The sequence below is a fragment of the Rattus norvegicus genome, chromosome 6 (assembly GCF_021556685.1).
Source record: "Rattus norvegicus strain SHRSP/BbbUtx chromosome 6, alternate assembly SHRSP_T2T, whole genome shotgun sequence".
NCBI lineage: Eukaryota > Metazoa > Chordata > Mammalia > Rodentia > Muridae > Rattus > Rattus norvegicus.
The window spans coordinates 134,260,895-134,281,598 of record NC_141539.1 but is presented as its reverse complement, the minus strand read 5'-3'; the positions used below and the strand labels follow the sequence as shown (position 1 = coordinate 134,281,598).

At 41.6% G+C, this 20,704-nt stretch overlaps 1 pseudogene; it reads right to left on the bottom strand.

Annotated features, from left to right (window-relative positions):
* Nucleotides 1-2,571: 2,571 nt before the first annotated feature.
* On the bottom strand, nucleotides 2,572-19,086 carry Rps18-ps3 (ribosomal protein S18, pseudogene 3; annotated as a pseudogene).
* Between the last annotated feature and the right edge of the window lie 1,618 nt (nucleotides 19,087-20,704).

Here is a 20,704-nt window from a genome sequence, read left to right as displayed (position 1 = left end):
GTAAGAAGGTTTCCCCTCTCCTTTGTCTTCTATTGTCTATCATAATTCTCTTGTGCTTGCTTATATTAATTCAACTAGCCATGGGGGAGATGCATTAAACCATGCCTCTATTACATCCACTACGTTTTCTTAAAACCTTAGAAATGAGGAGATGTAGAGAGCACTGAGGTCTTCATGCTCACAGACATGCACTAGGGAACACAAGAATGTTAAACACGCAGGCTTGTCTCTTCAACAGAAGGGGCCTCTATACCCATTTCCCACCCAGAAGGCTGGGAATGGATGGTGACCTTTGCTATCTGTAGGCCCAGAATGTTTATCCAGACCCTTCCTCCCTAGACCACAGACACATACTAGGGAACCCAAGAATGTTAACCATGCATGCAGGCTTGTCTCTTCAACACAAGGGCTATCTATACCATTTCCCACCCAGAAGGTTGGGAGTGCATGGTGACCTCTGCTATCTGTAGAGCCAGGCCTCACCCAAATCCCCACACAATGTTTATTTATCCAGACTCTTCCTCCCTAGACATTTATTTTTAGTTTTGTTTCTCAGTTCATAGAACCCATCCTTGGGGAAGATGTCACACATACTTGGTGGCTCAGTGAGTTCTATGGTATCTGTATGACCAGGATCATACCTTAACCTCTCTGAGGTCCTTAAGCTATAGGACCCATCTTTATGGAAGAGGTCATATGTACATTGCAAAACTGTTTCTATGTGTTTACTCCTAAAGCTCTATTGTGCCACATGGGTTTGAGACAAATGTTTCCAAGAACCTTTTTTTCTTCCAAAAAATTCTACTTTAGTTAAATGCCTAAAAATTAAACTTCCCTGGGGTCAGACTCTAAAAGTTTGAACCAGCACCTGCTACAAAGTTGCAACGAACCAGATTTTCTTCTTGCCTCACGCAGATCATTACTCTGGCAGCAGTGGCATTTTCAAGGACTCCTACTATGATACTAAGTAAGAATTTCCTGACCAGGACTACATTTGCACAGGAACTAAGGCTGACAACTGACCTCCTAAAAGCAAAATGCTTCTGTGGAGCTAAGGATACAATGGAGTAACTAAGAAAGCCACAGAGTGGGAGAGAATCTTTGCCAGCTGTATGACTAATAGAGGATTAATAGCTAGACTATATAAACAATTCAAAAAACAAAGAGTCAAGAAAACAAAGAACCCACTTAAGATGTACTATGAATCTGAACATAGAGTTCCCAAAAGACATATTAAAAGTAGTATTTCAAACGGTGTCCTCTTTAGCGATCAGGGTAATTGCAAATCAAAACAGTTTTGAGATTTTTATCTCTCCACAGTCAGAATGACCAAGATCAGCAAAACACTGATGACAAATGACAGTGAGGAGAAAGGGGACACTTGGTCACTGTTGATGGGTCTGAAAACTGAGCAGCCATCCTGGAAATCAGTCCGAAGAATTCCCAAAACTACAAAACCTGTCTATCATATGACCCAGCATATGCCCAACATACACAGCAATGTACTCCACAGAGTAGATCTACCTGTTCCTCAGTGTTCACTGCTGTTCTATTCACAATAGCTAGGAAATGGAGACAAACTAGGTGTTCTTCAACAGAAGAATGAAGCTGTGGTGCATATACACTGCAGAATACTATACAGCTGTGAAGAAGCGTGAACTCGTGAGATGTGTGTGTAAATGGATGGAGCTAGATATTGAGTGAGGTAACCCAAGCACAGGAGGACAAAGACCCACATGTTTGCTCTCATCTGTAGATCCTAGCTCTAAAGCTTCAGATGTTAGCCTATAACCTAGAACAATCACAGAAATTAAGACCATGGGGATGTCCTACGGACGGGACTGGCTGAACACAAGGGATATGAAGGAAGGAATGGGGACATGGGGACATGGGGACATGGGGAATGGGGCTCTAGATGAAAAGAGAGAAAGAAAATCAGCACAGGAGAGAGAAAGAGAAGGGGTAAATAACAATAAAGATTTTGAAAAGGCCTTAAAGAATCATATTTTTTTATATTTACCTGAAAGTATATATAATACATATAAGTGTACGTGTACACATACATAAGTAGCTTAAATAAAGTTTTGGCCCCTGGATGGCAATGTTTGCCCCTTGAGCAAATGACGACATAATAAAAACTCCAGCACCATGCATGAGAGACCTCCTTGTTGGCTGTTGGTCATGAGAGTCCAGGAAACTTCCCTCCCCCACCCGTAGGACATCCCATGGTCCTTTTTCACTTTCTTAATTTCTGTGGTTGCTCCAGGTTATAGCCCTCATCTGAAGATTTGGAGCTAAGATCCAGAGATGAGAGAACATGTGGTCTCTGTGCTTGGGTCACCTCACTCAATACCTGCTTATGCTGTCACTAGTTGATTCTCAGAGATTCAAAGTTCTTATTGCCAAAGACACCACGTACTTGAGACAGAGAATTAAGATGATTAGAGCTGGATCTGAACTGACAGCTTCTCTGTGATGCCTGTGAATCACACTAATGATCTGCAGGGTGAGACCTTCCCTTTTTTCCCCATAGGTATATAAACTTTTTATTAACAGCAAAGGCCCAAAGACTCATTTCTTCTTGGATACAACCACAGTATGGCCCCTGCTGACAGTGGTCTTGGTATGCTGACCTCACACAGGAAGGCCCCAAAAGTGGTGCAGCCCCCCGTTGACTCAATTTTTCTTCAGCCCCTCCAGGTCTTCACGCAACTTGTTGTCTGGACCACTGACCAGAACCTGGCTGTACTTCCCATCCTTCATATCCTTCTGTCTGTTCAAGAACCAGTCGGGGATCTTGTACTGTTGTGGGTTCTGCATGATGGTGACCACACGCTCAACTTCATCCTCCCGTGAGCTCTCCAGCCCTCTTGGTGAGGTCAGTGTCTGCTTTCCTCAACACCACATGAGCATATCTCTGCCCCACAATCTTCTTTTTTTTCTTTTTTCTTTTTTTTCTTTTTTTCAGAGCTGGGGACCGAATCCAGGGCCTTGCACTTGCTAGGCAAGCGCTCTACCACTGAGCTAAATCCCCAACCCCTCCACCCCACAACCTTAATGGCAGTGATGACAAAGGCTATTTTCTGTGGCCCATTGATGTTGGTGTTGAGTACTCGCAAGATGTGCTGGGACTTCCGAGGGATCACTAGAGACACAGCAGCGGCACAAGTGGTGGCATGTAGGACTGCTGTGGAAGAGCTAGGTGAGACCTTCCTGAAGGTGCAATGCAGTACTCACATCTTGAATGTAGACAACAGCTCTCTAATTGGACTTAAGGACCACTCAACAGGTAGGAAATCATATCTGATGTTGGAAATCTAACCAACTCCCTAGGGCCAGTGAAATCATAGGTTTTAAATGAGAACCAACTACCACCACTTTAGTAAAGCTATTTGGATATCCAATCCCAAGTGGTTAGCCCTGAAATTATATGCATACAAGAAACACTACATGGACTCAGCCAGGTGCCTTTGTATATTTATGTTTATACATATGTGTGCTGAAGTGGAAATGGAAGGGTTCTCTGGAAAGTCAGTTGGACAGTGTTTCACTGAGGCAAACGCATGCAGAACATTTTGTTAAAGTGGACACAGGTATGAAAGGCTAAGGCAGACACAAGAGAGAGGATGCTCTGCTAAAGCAAGCATGTGAAAGGATTCATAATGAAAGATTCTTTGCTAAGGATATATATTATATAATCTATATAATATCTATATAATATAGATATATATTATATAATATATATGTATATTGGTTCGCCTTACACTGCATAGTTGAATTGCATTTGCCAGGACTGCATAGACAGAAATGCATTAAAACCCTTCTGGTGGTGTACGGCAGTTTCTTGCCTCTTCCTCAGACACAGGCTGATTGGATGCTCATGTTGAACCAAGAGCCGTTCTGAGGTAAGGCACATGGAGGACATGTCATGTTTGGAGGATATAAAAGGACTCCAAAAGTGATGGAGACTGAGCTTGGCTTGCTGGTACAGCTAGCTGTACAACACTTGTGGGTCTCGAGTCTTTGCTGATCTTTGCTTCCTTGAAAAAGGCACAGCTGAGATTTCCTCCCTGGGTCTCTACTGTTGACTTGAGCCGAGGCTGAGGCCTGGCTGGCTCTGCTAAATCACGGCACCACTGTTGCTAACCAGCATCTACCGAACTGGACTGCTGGTGTATCCATGAAGTGTTTGCAAGTGGATCGAGCTGTTGCTGCTGACCTGTGAACTAAACACAGGCAACATAGACAGGAGCTGCTCCAAAGAACCTTTCCAAACAGGTCCACTTCCCCATATCCTTTCTTTTCTGGTACCTCTGGTGGGTGGTGGGCTAAAAGGGAGGTTAAAGTGTTTAAGAACCATCATTAAAAATAAGGTTTGAAAGAATTAAAGTTACAATGTACCAAGGATAATAACAATGAAGAAGCTATTGAGAGGCAGTAAGGGGGAGCACGTGAGACATTGGACAGAAGAAGGTATAGTTTGGAGGGAGGGAAGAGGAGTAAAAGATAAACTTATTTTTAATTTTTAAAAATGTAATGAAAGTGAAAATAAGGAAGAAACAACAGGGAAATTAAAAAGTATCTAGGAATCAGATGAAAATGAAAACAGCTTTCCCCTACTCCTGGGATAAAACAAAGGCAGCTTTAAGTAAGTGTGACTACATTAAAAAAACAAAGTCAGAAATACCTCAAATAAACAACCAAGCAATGCACCTGAAGCTTTAGAAAACCAAACCAGGATGACCCCAAAATTAATAGGATTAAGTAAAGCTAGGAGCAGAAATCAGTGAAACGGAGCCTAGTACGAGGAATCAGGGAAACCAAAGCGTGTTCTTTGAAAGGATGAGTTAGGCGAGCAAATCCGTAGTCAAAATAAAAAGAAAAAAAATGAATAAAATTGGAGTTTAAAAGTACTATTATGATAAATAGCACCATAAACCAGACAACTATTACAAAATACTTAAAAATCTATAACCTCCCAAATTGCGAAGTTCAGGAGAAACGGATACATTGTATAATACATGTATTTTAAAATTGATCAAAAAGGATATATTCAACATAAGCAGATTAAGAAACGCAAACAATAAAATTGAAGTAATAAATAAAAGGTCTCCCTGCTTGGACAACCGTGAGGACAGGCTTTAAAAATTGATTTTTCTACTAAATCAGAAAATCTTAAAGAAATAGATAAATCTTTAGATTCATGCAAGGCTGACCCAAGATGAGATAAGGAACTTAAACAGATCCTTAACAGCCAATGAGATAGAACTGCAATTGGGGAAGCCCCTAACCAAGAAAAGTCCAGGGCCAGTCAGATTCAGGGCAAAATTCAACCAGACCTTCAAAGGAGAGCTAGCCTTCCTACTGTGCAAACTGCTCTACAAAACAGAAAAACAGTAGCTTCTAATCTCTTCTTTACAGAAGCCAGGATTATGACAACAGCAAAACCAGATAAAGACAGAACATAAACAACAACTTGACCCCAGAGAATTACACTGACAAATACTTTCAAACAAACTTCAAGAACACACCCAAAAGTTTGTTCACCACAGACGAAGTTGACGTCACTCCAGGGACACAAGGGAATTCAGCATGAGTTAGTCCAGTAAATCCAAATCACCACATAAAGGGCCTCAAGGTCAGAGATCGTAGGATCGCTTCAGTTGATAAAGAGAGGCTTTTGACAAAAATCCAACATCCCTTTGTGAGTAAAAACCCTGAAGAGGGGCCTTCCAGAAGAGGGGGCTGAAAGGCTGCAAAAGCCAGGAGTCTAGACCTGACGGGACGGATAGACCCACAAACTCAGAACATGTGTGCTCCACCTCAAGCAAGTCAACAGTCCGGCAAGGGGAGGGAAGGGGCTCAGACTCATCCACCCGTAGTTATTGACAGTTGACGTCTTCTTGGGAAATGAAGATCAGCTTTCTTCAAGGGTGTGGCCCCTGGTAGATTGCCCACAGTTCAGTGAATAGTCCCACACTGATGTGTGTATAGTTAGTTACAATAGGATTTGCTGGGTTATAAAGAATAAGTGGTGCATGAATTTGGGAGGGGGTGAAGGGCGTGGATTGTGGATCTTGGAGGAGTGAGGGAGAGGAAAAGGAATGGACAGGATGAAGACACACTGCATACCTGTATGAAACTGACTGTCAAAGAATTCAGACACATACATAATGTGTTTTTATCAGACCCCTAACTTCTTCCCCCACACCATTACATTTTCCTCCTAACTTCGTGTACTCCTCTTAAATCCACTGTGTCCATTAAGGACTACCAGTATACCCATAGGACCATTTACTGGGGTGTGAGTAGCTTTTCAGGGGTTGCATCTTGAAAACAAATCTCTCCCCATCAATTGACAAAAGCTCTCCATCTACTTTAGGACTTTGGAAGCCCCTATCCATCCATGATGTAACATTGTCTAGATCTTGGGCAGGTTCGGTGCATGCAGTCCCAGCTACTGCACATCTGTGCAACAACCCTGTCATGTCAGAAAATGTTATTTTACAATAGCCGTCTGCTTCTAGTGCTAATATTTCTGCCTGCTCTGATGATCCCACTTTGATTTTTCAGAGAGGCTGTGTTATATCCCACTTAGGGCTGAGCACGTCATGGTCCTTTATTTTTCTGAATGTTGAACAGTTGTTAGTCTCTGTTGTTTTCTACCGTAGAAGAAAGCTTCCCTGGTGAGGGTTGGGCAGTTCAATACTGTGTCCATTCAGCAGAATAACAGTATAAGTTCTCCCCTAGGGCCTTTGACTTACACAGATGCTAGCTCTGGGTCTACTTAGCAGTAAGGACAGAATTTATGTCTTGTGAAATGAGTCTTAGACCCAATGAGAAGATGTATGTTCACTCCAGTAGCACTGTGCCACCATCGTACCAGTGGGCCTGTCTTTTCAGGCTGGTTTTCATTGTAGCTTGTTGCTTTCGATCCTGACCAAGACTACTGGGGGCGGGGGGAGGGGTAAGAACCCGCAGAGTCAATGATCCAGACTCTGGGAGTTGGGCAAGTGACAACACCAAATTCGTTTATTACAGGAACTGGGCAAACCTTTATTCCTCACTCCCAGCATCTCAATGGATCTCAAGTAGCCAGTTGTGACACTGTCTTTTGCTCAATGTCTCGCTCCATTGCCTGATACAGTGTCAGTGGTCTCTAACGATGCAAACAGAGTCTAGGTTGGCTCAGGGAGGAAGTACTCGCAGCGCACGCGCCAGCCTTACAGCTGGGCCCGCTGAGCGAAGAAGATCCCCTCCCTATACCTCCTTCTTCCCTGTCTTCATATCTCCATTACCACCCCCTTGACACTTTTTGCCCCGCAATTCCCCCTTCTCTCTTCAAATCACCTGTGTTCTACTCTCCTCTCTCCCTTGAAATCTCTTCTTCCCTCTTTCTGGTTTCTGTGACTTCTTTACACATTCCATTTAAACCCGCATATCCAAAGATCCAAAGGCAAGGTCCGCATATGAGAAGACACGTGGTGTCGTTCCTCAGGGTCTGAGTCGCCTTCTCAGAATGAGCATTTCCATCCGTTTACCTGAAACTTTCATAATTTCGGTTCTCTTTGCCACTAGATAAAATTCCTCTGTGTGTAAGCCACACATCTTCGTTCTTCACTCACTGTAACCACCTAGGCTGCTTCCCCTTCCTAGCTACTGTGCCTAGAACCACGATGCACATAGGGGAGCTAGTACCTTTGTAGTAGGATGTGGAGTCCTTTGGGTATGTGTTACAAAGTGGACTAGCTAGCGATAGCGAAGATATAATTCTAGCTATTTGAGGAACCTCCACACTGCCTTCCAAAGGGGTTGCACCAGTTTGCACTCCCACAAAACACTAAATAAGCGTCCCCTTCCAAGATCCCCCTGCCCCTGCTCCAACTGGCCCTTTCCTAATCTTTGCCATTATGATTGGGATGAGAAGCAACTCTCACAGTTTAGTTTGCATTTCCATGATAGCCCAGGATGGTGAGCCCTTTAAAAATTATTTCTTAGCCATTTGCATCTCTTTTGAAAACTTTCTGTTCAGCTCATTTTAAACTAGCTGTTGGTTTTCTGTGTTTAGCTCTTAGGTTTTTTGTATATTCTGACAGTGACCCTGTATCACACATGTAACTGACGAGTACTTTCCTGCTTTCTAAGCTACCGCTCTACTTGTTTAATGGTGCCCTTTGCTGTGCAGAAGTCTTGATTTCATAAGGTCCCATGTGTCAGTTGGTGGTCCTAATGCTGTGCTAGCAGATCTGATGCAGACAGTTCTTTCCCATTACTACTGTGAGTTGGAGAAGATGCCTCCGCTTCTCCTCTAACAGATTTGGGCATCCTGCTTAACCCTGTAATGATCCTTGATGCATTTGGACTGGAGCTTTGTGCCGGGTGAGAGATAAGGGCTGGTTTCATTCTTCCGTATATAGCTATCCAGGTTGGCCAGCACCATTTGATAAGAATGCTGACATCTCACATAAAATGAATATATACCACATCTATTGTTTGGGGCCCAGGTTACCTCACTTGGGATGATTTCCCCCTAGCTCATCCATTTGCCTGCAGATTTCATGGTGTCACTTTATTTTTAACAGCCATGTAATACTCTATTGCGTAATCGAATCTACACACTCTCTTTATCCATTCTTCTGTGGAGAGACATCTAGATTGCTTCCAGTTTCTGGCTACTATGAGTAAAGCAGCAACAAACATGGTTGAGCATGTGTCTCTGGGGTAGGATAAAACACTCTTTGGATAAATGCCTAAGAATGGTATAGCTGAGGTAAATTCGATTCCCAGTACCTTCTTATAGATTCTTCCCTGAGGAACCACCACACTGATCTTCACAGTTTTTGTATAAGTTTACACTCCCATTGTCTTAGTTAGAGCTCTAAAGGAAAATGTTTCATTGGGGCTGCTTACAGTTTCAGAGGTTTAATCCATTATCATCATGGCTGGAAGCATGGCAGTGTGCAGGGAGACATAGTACTGGAGGAATATATATATATATATATATATATATATATATATATATATATATATATAACCCCAAAATATTTTATGTCATTTGAGGCTACTGTGAAAGGTGTATATTAAGGGGGGCTACTGATTTTTGTGAATTCCCCACCTTCTAGTCTAGCAGGTTCAGTCTATCTAGTTTTATATCAGAGTCTTTGATTCATTCAGAGTTATTTTTTGTATAGGAAGATAAGTATCGTTCTACTTTCATTCTTCTACACACAGGCATCCAGTTTGACCACCACCACCTGCTAAGGGGAATCTGTTTTTCCCCAGTGTGTATTTCTGTCATCTCTGTCAAAAACAGGTGTCTGTAGATGCATGGATTTGATCTAGGTCTTTGATTCTATTTCCTTGATCATGCCTGTTCTTTACGACAATACCATGCTTGTCTTACTACCGTAACGTTGTAGTGCAATGTGAGATTTGGAGTGTTGAAACCTCCAGCTGTTCTTTCCTTGTTCGGGGTTGTTTTAGTTATCTTGGTTTTTTTGTGTGTTTTTTTTTTTTAATCTGAAACTGAAAATTGTCCTTCAATTTCTGTGAAGAATTGTGTTAGAATTTTGATGAGGATTGCATTGAATCTGTAGATTGTGTTTGGTAAGATGGCCATTTTTACTATGTTAATCCTATCAATTCTTTTTTTTTATTAACTTGAGTATTTCTTATATACATTTTGAGTGTTATTCCCTTTCCCGGTATCCGGGCAAATATCCCCCTCCCCCCTCCCCTTCCTTATGGGTGTTCCCCTCCCAACCCTCCCCCCATTGCCACCCTCCCCCCATAGACTAGTTCACTGGGGGTTCAGTCTTAGCAGGACCCAGGGCTTCCCCTTCCACTGGTGCTCTTACTAGGATATTCATTGCTACCTATGAGGTCAGAGTCCAGGGTCAGTCCATGTATAGTCTTTAGGTAGTGGCTTAGTCCCTGGAAGCTCTGGTTGCTTGGCATTGTTGTACATATGGGGTCTCGAGCCCCTTCAAGCTCTTCCAGTTCTTTCTCTGATTCCTTCAACGGGGGTCCTATTCTCAGTTCAGTGGTTTGCTGCTGGCATTCGCCTCTGTATTTGCTGTATTCTGGCTGTGTCTCTCAGGAGCGATCTACATCCGGCTCCTGTCGGTCTGCACTTCTTTGCTTCATCCATCTTGTCTAATTGGGTGGCTGTATATGTATGGGCCACATGTGGGGCAGGCTCTGAATGGGTGTTCCTTCAGTCTCTGTTTTAATCTTTGCCTCTCTCTTCCCTGCCAAGGGTATTCTTGTTCCCCTTTTAAAGAAGGAGTGAAGCATTCACATTTTGATCATCCGTCTTGAGTTTCTTTTGTTCTAGGCATCTAGGGTAATTCAAGCATTTGGGCTAATAGCCACTTATCAATGAGTGCATACCATGTATGTCTTTCTGTGATTGGGTTAGCTCACTCAGGATGATATTTTCCAGTTCCAACCATTTGCCTACGAATTTCATAAAGTCATTGTTTTTGATAGCTGAGTAATATTCCATTGTGTAGATGTACCACATTTTCTGTATCCATTCCTCTGTTGAAGGGCATCTGGGTTCTTTCCAGCTTCTGGCTATTATAAATAAGGCTGCAATGAACATAGTGGAGCACGTGTCTTTTTTATATGTTGGGGCATCTTTTGGTTATATGCCCAAGAGAGGTATAGCTGGATCCTCAGGCAGTTCAATGTCCAATTTTCTGAGGAACCTCCAGACTGATTTCCAGAATGGTTGTACCAGTCTGCAATCCCACCAACAATGGAGGAGTGTTCCTCTTTCTCCACATCCTCGCCAGCATCTGTTGTCCCCTGAGTTTTTGATCTTAGCCATTCTCACTGGTGTGAGGTGAAATCTCAGGGTTGTTTTGATTTGCATTTCCCTTATGACTAAAGATGTTGACCATTTCTTTAGGTGTTTCTCAGCCATTCGGCATTCCTCAGCTGTGAATTCGTTGTTTAGCTCTGAACCCCATTTTTTAATAGGGTTATTTGTTTCCCTGTGGTCTAACTTCTTGAGTTCTTTGTATATTTTAGATATAAGGCCTCTATCTGTTGTAGGATTGGTAAAGATCTTTTCCCAATCTGTTGGTTGCCCTTTTGTCCTAACCACAGTGTCCTTTGCCTTACAGAAGCTTTGCAGTTTTATGAGATCCCATTTGTCGATTCTTGATCTTAGAGCGTAAGCCATTGGTGTTCTGTTTAGGAAATTTTTTCCAGTGCCCATGTGTTCAAGATGCTTCCCTAGTTTTTCTTCTATTAGTTTGAGTGTGTCTGGTTTGATGTGGAGGTCCTTGATCCACTTGGACTTAAGCTTTGTACAGGGTGATAAGCATGGATCGATCTGCATTCTTCTACATGTTGACCTCCAGTTGAACCAGCACCATTTGCTGAAAATGCTATCTTTTTTCCATTTGATGGTTTTGGCTCCATTGTCAAAAATCAAGTGACCATAGGTGTGTGGGTTCATTTCTGGGTCTTCAATTCTATTCCATTGGTCTGTCTGTCTGTCTCTGTACCAATACCATGCAGTTTTTATCACTATTGCTCTGTAATACTGCTTGAGTTCAGGGATAGTGATTCCCCCTGAAGTCCTTTTATTGTTGAGGATAGCTTTAGCTATCCTGGGTTTTTTGTTATTCCAGATGAATTTGCAAATTGTTCTGTCTAACTCTTTGAAGAATTGGATTGGTATTTTGATGGGGATTGCATTGAATCTGTAGATTGCTTTTGGTAAAATGGCCATTTTTACTATATTAATCCTGCCAATCCATGATCATGGGAGATCTTTCCATCTTCTGAGGTCTTCTTCAATTTCCTTCTTCAGTGTCTTGAAGTTCTTATTGTACAGATCTTTTACTTGCTTGGTTAAATTCACACCGAGGTACTTTATATTATTTGGGTCTATTATGAAGGGTGTCGTTTCCCTAATTTCTTTCTCAGCTTGTTTCTCTTTTGTGTAGAGGAAGGCAACTGATTTATTTGAGTTAATTTTGTACCCAGCCACTTTGCTGAAGTTGTTTATCAGCTTTAGTAGTTCTCTGGTGGAACTTTTGGGATCACTTAAATATACTATTATATCATCTGCAAATAGTGATATTTTGACTTCTTCTTTTCCCATCTGTATCCCCTTGACCTCCTTTTGTTGTCTGATTGCTCTGGCTAGAACTTCAAGAACTATATTGAATAAGTAGGGAGAGAGTGGGCAGCCTTGTCTAGTCCCTGATTTTAGTGGGATTGCTTCAAGTTTCTCTCCATTTAGTTTAATGTTAGCAACTGGTTTGCTGTATATGGCTTTTACCATGTTCAGGTATGGGCCTTGAATTCCTATTCTTTCCAGGACTTTTATCATGAAGGGGTGTTGAATTTTGTCAAATGCTTTCTCAGCGTCTAATGAAATGATCATGTGGTTTTGTTCTTTCAGTTTGTTTATATAATGGATCACGTTGATGGTTTTCCGTATATTAAACCATCCCTGCATGCCTGGGATGAAGCCTACTTGGTCATGGTGGATGATTGTTTTGATGTGCTCTTGGATTCGGCTTGCAGAATTTTGTTGAGTATTTTTGCGTCGATATTCATAAGGGAAATTGGTCTGAAGTTCTCTTTCTTTGTTGTGTCTTTGTGTGGTTTAGGTATAAGAGTAATTGTGGCTTCGTAGAAGGTATTCGGTAGTGATCCATCTGTTTCAATTTTGTGGAATAGTTTGGATAATATTGGTATGAAGTCTTCTATGAAGGTTTGATAGAATTCTGCAGTAAACCCGTCTGGACCTGGGCTCTTTTTGGTTGGGAGACCTTTAATGACTGCTTCTATTTCCTTAGGAGTTATGGGGTTGTTTAACTGGTTTATCTGTTCCTGATTTAACTTCGGTACCTGGTATCTGTCTAGGAAATTGTCCATTTCCTGAAGATTTTCAAGTTTTGTTGAATATAGGTTTTTATAGTAAGATCTGATGATTTTTTGAATTTCCTCTGAATCTGTAGTTATGTCTCCCTTTTCATTTCTGATTTTGTTAATTTGGACGCATTTTCTGTGTCCTCTCGTTAGTCTGGCTAAGGGTTTATCTATCTTGTTGATTTTCTCAAAGAACCAACTTTTGGTTCTGTTGATTCTTTCTATGGTCCTTTTTGTTTCTACTTGGTTGATTTCAGCTCTGAGTTTGATTATTTCCTGCCTTCTACTCCTCCTGTGTGTATTTGCTTCTTTTTGTTCTAGAGCTTTTAGGTGTGCTGTCAAGCTGCTGACATATGCTCTTTCCTGTTTCTTTCTGCAGGCACTCAGCGCTATGAGTTTTCCTCTTAGCACAGCTTTCATTGTGTCCCATAAGTTTGGGTATGTTGTACCTTCATTTTCATTAAATTCTAAAAAGTTTTTAATTTCTTTCTTTATTTCTTCCTTGACCAGGTTATCATTGGCATTGTTCAATGTCCAAGTATATGTGGGCATTCTTTCTTGATTGTTATTGAAGACCAGTTTTAGGCTGTGGTGGTCCAATAGCACACATGAGATTATTTCTATCTTTCTGTACCTGTTGAGACCCGTTTTTTGACCAATTATATGGTCAATTTTGGAGAAAGTACCATGAGGAGCTGAGAAGAAGGTATATCCTTTTGCTTTAGGATAGAATGTTCTATAAATATCCGTTAAGTCCATTTGGCTCATGACTTCTCTTAGTCTGTCTACATCTCTGTTTAATTTCTGTTTCCATGATCTGTCCATTGATGAGAGTGGGGTGTTGAAATCTCCCACTATTATTGTGTGAGGTGCAATGTGTGTTTTGAGCTTTAGTAAGGTTTCTTTTACGTATGTAGGTGCCCTTGTATTTGGGGCATAGATATTTAGGATTGAAAGTTCATCTTGGTGGATTTTTCCTTTGATGAATATGAAGTGTCCTTCCTTATCTTTTTTGATGACTTTTAGTTGAAAATTGATTTTATTTGATATTAGAATGGCTACTCCAGCTTGCTTCTTCTGACCATTTGCTTGGAAAATTGTTTTCCAGCCTTTCACTCTGAGGTAATGTCTGTCTTTGTCTCTGAGGTGTGTTTCCTGTAGGCAGCAGAATGCAGGGTCCCCGTTGCGTATCCAGTTTGTTAATCTATGTCTTTTTATTGGGGAGTTGAGGCCATTGATGTTGAGAGATATTAAGGAATAGTGATTATTGCTTCCCGTTATATTCATATTTGGATGTGAGGTTATGTTTGTGTGCTTTCATTCTCTTTGTTTTGTTGCCAAGACGATTAGTTTCTTGCTTCTTCTAGGGTATAGCTTGCCTCCTTATGTTGGGCTTTACCATTTATTATCCTTTGTAGTGCTGGATTTGTAGAAAGATATTGTTTAAATTTGGTTTTGTCATGGAATATCTTGGTTTCTCCATCTATGTTAATTGAGAGTTTTGCAGGATACAGTAACCTGGGCTGGCATTTGTGTTCTCTTAGGGTCTGTATGACATCAGTCCAGGATCTTCTGGCCTTCATAGTTTCTGGCGAGAAGTCTGGTGTGATTCTGATAGGTCTGCCTTTATATGTTACTTGACCTTTTTCCCTTACTGCTTTTAATATTCTTTCTTTATTTTGTGCGTTTGGTGTTTTGACTATTATGTGACGGGAGGTGTTTCTTTTCTGGTCCAATCTATTTGGAGTTCTGTAGGCTTCTTGTATGCCTATGGGTATCTCTTTTTTTAGGTTAGGGAAGTTTTCTTCTATGATTTGTTGAAGATATTTACTGGTCCTTTGAGCTGGGAGTCTTCACTCTCTTCTATACCTATTATCCTTAGGTTTGATCTTCTCATTGAGTCCTGGATTTCCTGTATGTTTTGGACCAGTAGCTTTTTCCGCTTTACATTATCTTTGACAGTTGAGTCAATGATTTCTATGGAATCTTCTGCTCCTGAGATTCTCTCTTCCATCTCTTGTATTCTGTTGGTGAAGCTTGTATCTACAGCTCCTTGTCTCTTCTTTTGGTTTTCTATATCCAGGGTTGTTTCCATGTGTTCTTTCTTGATTGCTTCTATTTCCATTTTTAATTCCTTTAACTGTTTGATTGTGTTTTCCTGGAATTCTTTCAGGGATTCTTGTGTCTCCTCTCTATGGGCTTCTACTTGTTTATTTATGTTTTCCTGGAAGTCTTTCAGGCATTTTTGCGATTCCTCTCTGTAGGCTTCTACTTGTTTATTAATGTTTTCCTGTGTTTCTCTAAGGGAATTCTTCACGTCTTTCTTGAAGTCCTCCAGCATCATGATCAAATATGATTTTGAAACTAGATCTTGCTTTTCTGGTGTGTTTGGACATTCCATGTTTGTTTTGGTGGGAGAATTGGGCTCCTATGATGCCATGTAGTCTTGGTTTCTGTTGCTTGGGTTCCTGCGCTTGCCTCTCGCCATCAGATTATCTCTAGTGTTACTTTGTTCTGCTATTTCTGACAGTGGCTAGACTGTTCCTATAAGCCTGTGTGTCAGGAGTGCTGTAGACCTGTTTTACTGTTTTCTTTCAGCCAGTTATGGGGACAGAGTGTTCTGCTTTCGTGCGTGTAGTTTTTCCTCTCTACAGGTCTTCAGCTGTTCCTGTGGGCCTGTGTCTTGAGTTCACCAGGCAGGTCACTTGCAGCATACACGTTGGTCTTACCTGTGGTCCCAAGGCTCACGTTCGCTCGCGGGGTGCTGCCCACAGGCTCTTTGCGGCGGCAGCAACCAGGAAGACCCGTGCCGCCCCTTCTGGGAGCTTCAGTGTACCAGGGTTCCAGAGGCTTTTCTGCCTCTCTGAATGTTTAGCTCTCCCTCCCACGGGATTTGGGTGCAGGGAACTGTTTATCCGGTCTGTTTCCTTCAGGTTCCGCCGGTGTCTCAGGCAGGGGTCCTGCCGCTCCTGGGCCCTCCCCCATGGGAGCCCAGAGGCCTTATACATTTTCCTCTTGGGCCAGGGATGTGGGCAGGGGTGGGCAGTGTTGATGGTCTCTTCTGCTCTGCAGCCTCAGGAGTGCCCACCTGACCAGGCAGTGAGGTCTCTTTCCCACGGGGTCTGGGATCAGAGAGCTGCTGTTATCCTACCAATTCTTGAACATAGGAGATCTTTCCACATTCTGATATCTTCTCTAATTTTTCTTCAGTGTCTTAAGGGTTGTTTTTTTAATCATACAAATCTTTCACTTGTTTGCTAGAGTTACCCCAAAGTATTTTATGTTATTTGAGGCTACTGTGAAAGGTATATATTAAGGAGGGCTACTGATTTTTGTGAATTAATTTTATATCCAACTACTTGGCTTACTAGCTATTAAGTAAATGGTAACCAAGCCACAATCCAAAGAGCCAGAGAAATTAGTTATAAATGAAAGGACAGGGACTGGGGAAACACATGGACATTCTTTTGAAGGGAGAAATAGAATTGATTTTATGGGTGGACTTGTGTGAGGAAGGCATGGATAGGAATGGGAGGGAGGGAAGATGGAGTTGGGAGAGGGAATACAGGGAGAAACAGCTAGAACTGATGGTCATCTGAGGGAATGGTATGGAAACCTAGTACAGTGAAAACTTCTTAAAATATATGAATGCAGTCCTAAAGATGTCTCCAAGTAATGGAGAAGATGGGGTCCCAATTACTGGCCACCTCTTGTCACCAAACCAAACTTCCAGTACTGGGACTGGGTTATATCCAGTAGAGTTGTTGGCCAAACAGGTCCCATAGAAATCCTCAAACAACCCGGGATGTTGTTAAGACAACAGGTTGCTCTCCACAAACTGACAGGAAGGCCTCATTACTGAAGACATTACCCATTGAACTCACTGAGCACAGAGAGATTTAGCTGGTGCCTATATGGAACCTTCACCGCTCTGTTCTAGTGTCTTTGGTTTGGAAAGGTACTCTGCAGGTTAAAAATGAGAAATATAGACACCAACCCAGCCGCAAATTATTTGGCTTTCATACCCATCCTACCTGCAAAAGTGCTATGGCAATAGTGGTACAAGGTTTGTGGGAGTAACCAACAACTTCTGATTTGACTTAAGGAACACTCCATGAGATGGGACCCATGTGTAACAATGTTTGAGTGGCCAAGAATCAGAGATTAGATAGCCCAGAGAGATAAGGTAAAACCAAATATTACTGGTCTTTTGTTGTCGTTATTGTTTGTTGTTTGTTGAGACAAGGTTTCTCTGTGGGACCCTGGCTGCTCTGGAATTCACTCTGTAGACCAGGGTGGCTTTGAACTCTGAGATCCAGCTGTCTCTCCTTCCTAGGTACTGGGATTAAAGGCATGTCCCATCACCATCTGGTCTTTAACTTTAAAAAAAGTGGTAACAAAATGACTCCTAATGACATTCTGCTATATTCATAGAACAGTGCCTTATTCAGACAGGGAGAAGCGTCCTCCTGAAGCAGATGTAAACAGATACAGAGATCCACAGTCAGATATTACACACACACACACACACACACACACACACACACACACACACACGGGGGGGAGGGAGAGGGAGAGGGAGACGGAGAGGGAGAGGGAGAGGGAGAGGGAGAGGGAGAGGGAGAGGGAGAGCGCAAGCTTAGAACATACAGCTCTAAATGGAATGTACCCATCAAATCCATGTCCTTGGAGCTTAGGAAACCTTGGGAAGAGGAGAAGGAAAGAATATAAGAGCCAAAGGGGATGGAGAACAAGTCCCTATAAATTATCCAAGCAAAGGTCACATAAACTCATAAAAATGGAAGCAGCAAACACAGGAACAACATAGGTCTGTACTAGGTTCTCTTTGTATAGATTAAAGGTTTCAGTTTAGTGTTTATTTGGGACTCCTGCAAGTGTGTGAAAGAGTGGTATCTTAGTCGGCCTTTTTTTGCTGTGAATAAACACCATGACCAAAAAGCAAGTTGAGGAGGAAGAGGTTTTATTTGGCTTACATTTCCAGATCATAGTCCATCGTTGGAGAAAGTCAAGACAGGAACTCAAATAGGGTTAGAACCTGGAGGCAGGAGTTGATCAGAGGCCGTGATGGGATGTTGCTTACTGGCTTGCTCTTCATGGCTTGCTAAGTCATTGTTTTTACCAAACCCAGGACCACCATCCTAGGAATGGCACCACCCGACATGGGCTGGGCCCTCACCGTTAAGGACTAATGGAGGCATTTTCTCAACTGAGGCTCCTTCCTCTCTGATAACTAACTTGTGCCAAGTTGACACACAAAACCAGCCATTAAAAGTGGGTCCCTGATTCTTGTGTCTTCTCTTGGGCTCTTTTCCTTCTGTTGGCTTGACATATCCAACTTCACTGTAATGGATTTTGTTTTATTTTTATTATATTTTATTTTGTTAAAAAAAGAAGAAAATGGAGGACAGATTTCCCCTCAACACTTGTACTTCATGTCGTTCTGATGCAGAATCAGAGATGGGATTACTAGGCCTTAAGATAGTTTGTTTGTCTTAGTCATTGATCTATTGATGAGAAGTGACACCATAACCATGCCAACTCTTATAAAAGAAAGCATTTAATTGGGGCTGGCTTACAGTTTCAGAGGTTTAGTCCATTATCAGCACGGCAGGGAGCATGGCAGCACATAGATAGTTATGGTCCTGGAGAAGTTGCTGAGAGTTCTACATTAATATCAACAGACAGCAGGAAGAGACAGGGCCTGGTATGGGCTTTTGAAACCTCAAAGTCCAACTCCAGTGACAGACTTCTTTCAACAAGGCCACACCTTCAAATCCATTTCAGATAGTGTCACTCCCCAGTGACAAAGCATTCAAATCCATAGGCCTATGGGGCCATTTTTTAAAAAGATTTATTTATTTATATGTAAGTACATTGTAACTGTCTTCAGACACACCAGAAGAGAGCATCAGATTTCATTACAGATGGTTGTGAGCCACCATGTGGTTGCTGGAAATTGAACTCAGTTCCTCTGGAAGAGCAGTCCATACTTTTAACCACTGAGCCATTCCTCCAGCCCATATGGGGCCATTTTTATTTAAACAACCACACTGTCCCTTTTAACTGGGTCAAGAAAACCCTATACTGTTTCTGTAATGAAAGTGTTAATTTAAACTCCCATCAATGGTGTAGACAGGGTCTCTTTTCTGTAAAACCTCACCAGCCCATTTTTACCGTAAGTAATTTTGGTAGAAGCTAAGCTTAATAAACTGAATTGATACCTCATAATTTTGATTTGTAAAGCCTCAGGAATTAGTAAAGGGAGTCATTTTTTAAAATGAATTTGTTATGCATTTCATTTCCTCTTTAGAAAAAATGTTTGTTTTGGATCTATCCTCTATTTTAATCCTAATATTTTCATTAATATGAAGTTTTGGCATCCTCTACACAGCTCAGAACCAACTTCTCCAATATACACATTACAAATAATTTCTCACATTGGTTAGGCTGTTATTTTTCAGTCTGCTAATTGTTCCCTTTGTTGCACATAAGATTTTAAACGGTTGTAAATTCGTTTTTCTATTTTTTTCCTCTGGCTTCCTGTAGTTTTAGAAATTTGTACAAAATTATTCCTTCCCATTCCAGTGAATTTCCATTGCGAGGAGGTGTTTCTCTTAGTGAGGTTCTATTGAAAATGCATTCCACAGTAATAGGTTTGAGATTTTGACCTTTTGGTTTGGTTTTGTAACTAGGATGTAATGAAATCAAGCTATGTCCTTCCTCCCGTGTGGCTGAGTGCAGAAACAATTTACAGAAACGAATCTTTTACGGACATGTGCCATTAGAGCACATTGGTAAAGCTTCACATGCTGGGATTGGCTTTTAGGTTTTCTTCTCTGCTCTGTTTGATTGCACTTATGTACTTAGCCTACACCATGTCTTTTGGATTATTATAGCACTATTGTATAATCCATCTTGGGATTGGCCTCCATTTTAAAAGAAAAAGAACCTGAGAACTTGATCTGCAGCTGAATCCAAGCTGCACCCAAGTTCCAGGAAGAACCATATAGTTTGTCTCTGGCCCATACCCCAGAGTTACTCCCTAGTCACTCTCTAGCAACAGCCAATCAAGATTAGTCTAGTAGTCTCAGAGGTACTTTTAGACCGTTTGTGATTATTCATGGTTCAGAGTACCCACCTGCAAGCTTACAATAGTTATTCAATTAGGTGCTTGCCAGGATGGGCACCCCTTCGTTTGCTTGCCACTTCCTATAAAACCCCATCCCGCTGAAGGTGGCTCAGGGCTTCGTCCTTCCATCCTGCTGCTTCAGGGAGTGGTGAGCTCAAGCTGGCGCTTGAATAAGAAAGACCTTAGTGCAATTACATTGGAATTGGCTCCTTGGTGGTCTTTGGGGGTTTCTCAAAACGGGCACAACATTCTCAGGATTGCCTTGAAGTCTTATGGTTCTAAATATATTTAGAAAATGTTTATTTTTTTTATAGTCCTATGAAAAAGACCATTGATCTTTTGATGGAGATAGGATTCCAATATCACTTCAGGGGAATGCTTTCAATTACCTAAATTCTTTTTAAATCAAGTCTATTTCAATAAACTTCCAGCAGGTCAAATATAACACAATTTCTATTATATATAGAAACCCTCTTTGTGTGTGTGTCTGTGTGTGTGTGTGTGTGTGTGTGTGTGTGTGTGTGTGTGTGTGAGAGAGAGAGAGAGAGAGAGAAACTTAAGAGGATCAATCACACATAACATTAAGAAAAGATGTTAATGTAGTGGACTTGGAGCATGGAAAAGAGACTATATATTACATGAAAACAGAAAGAAGGT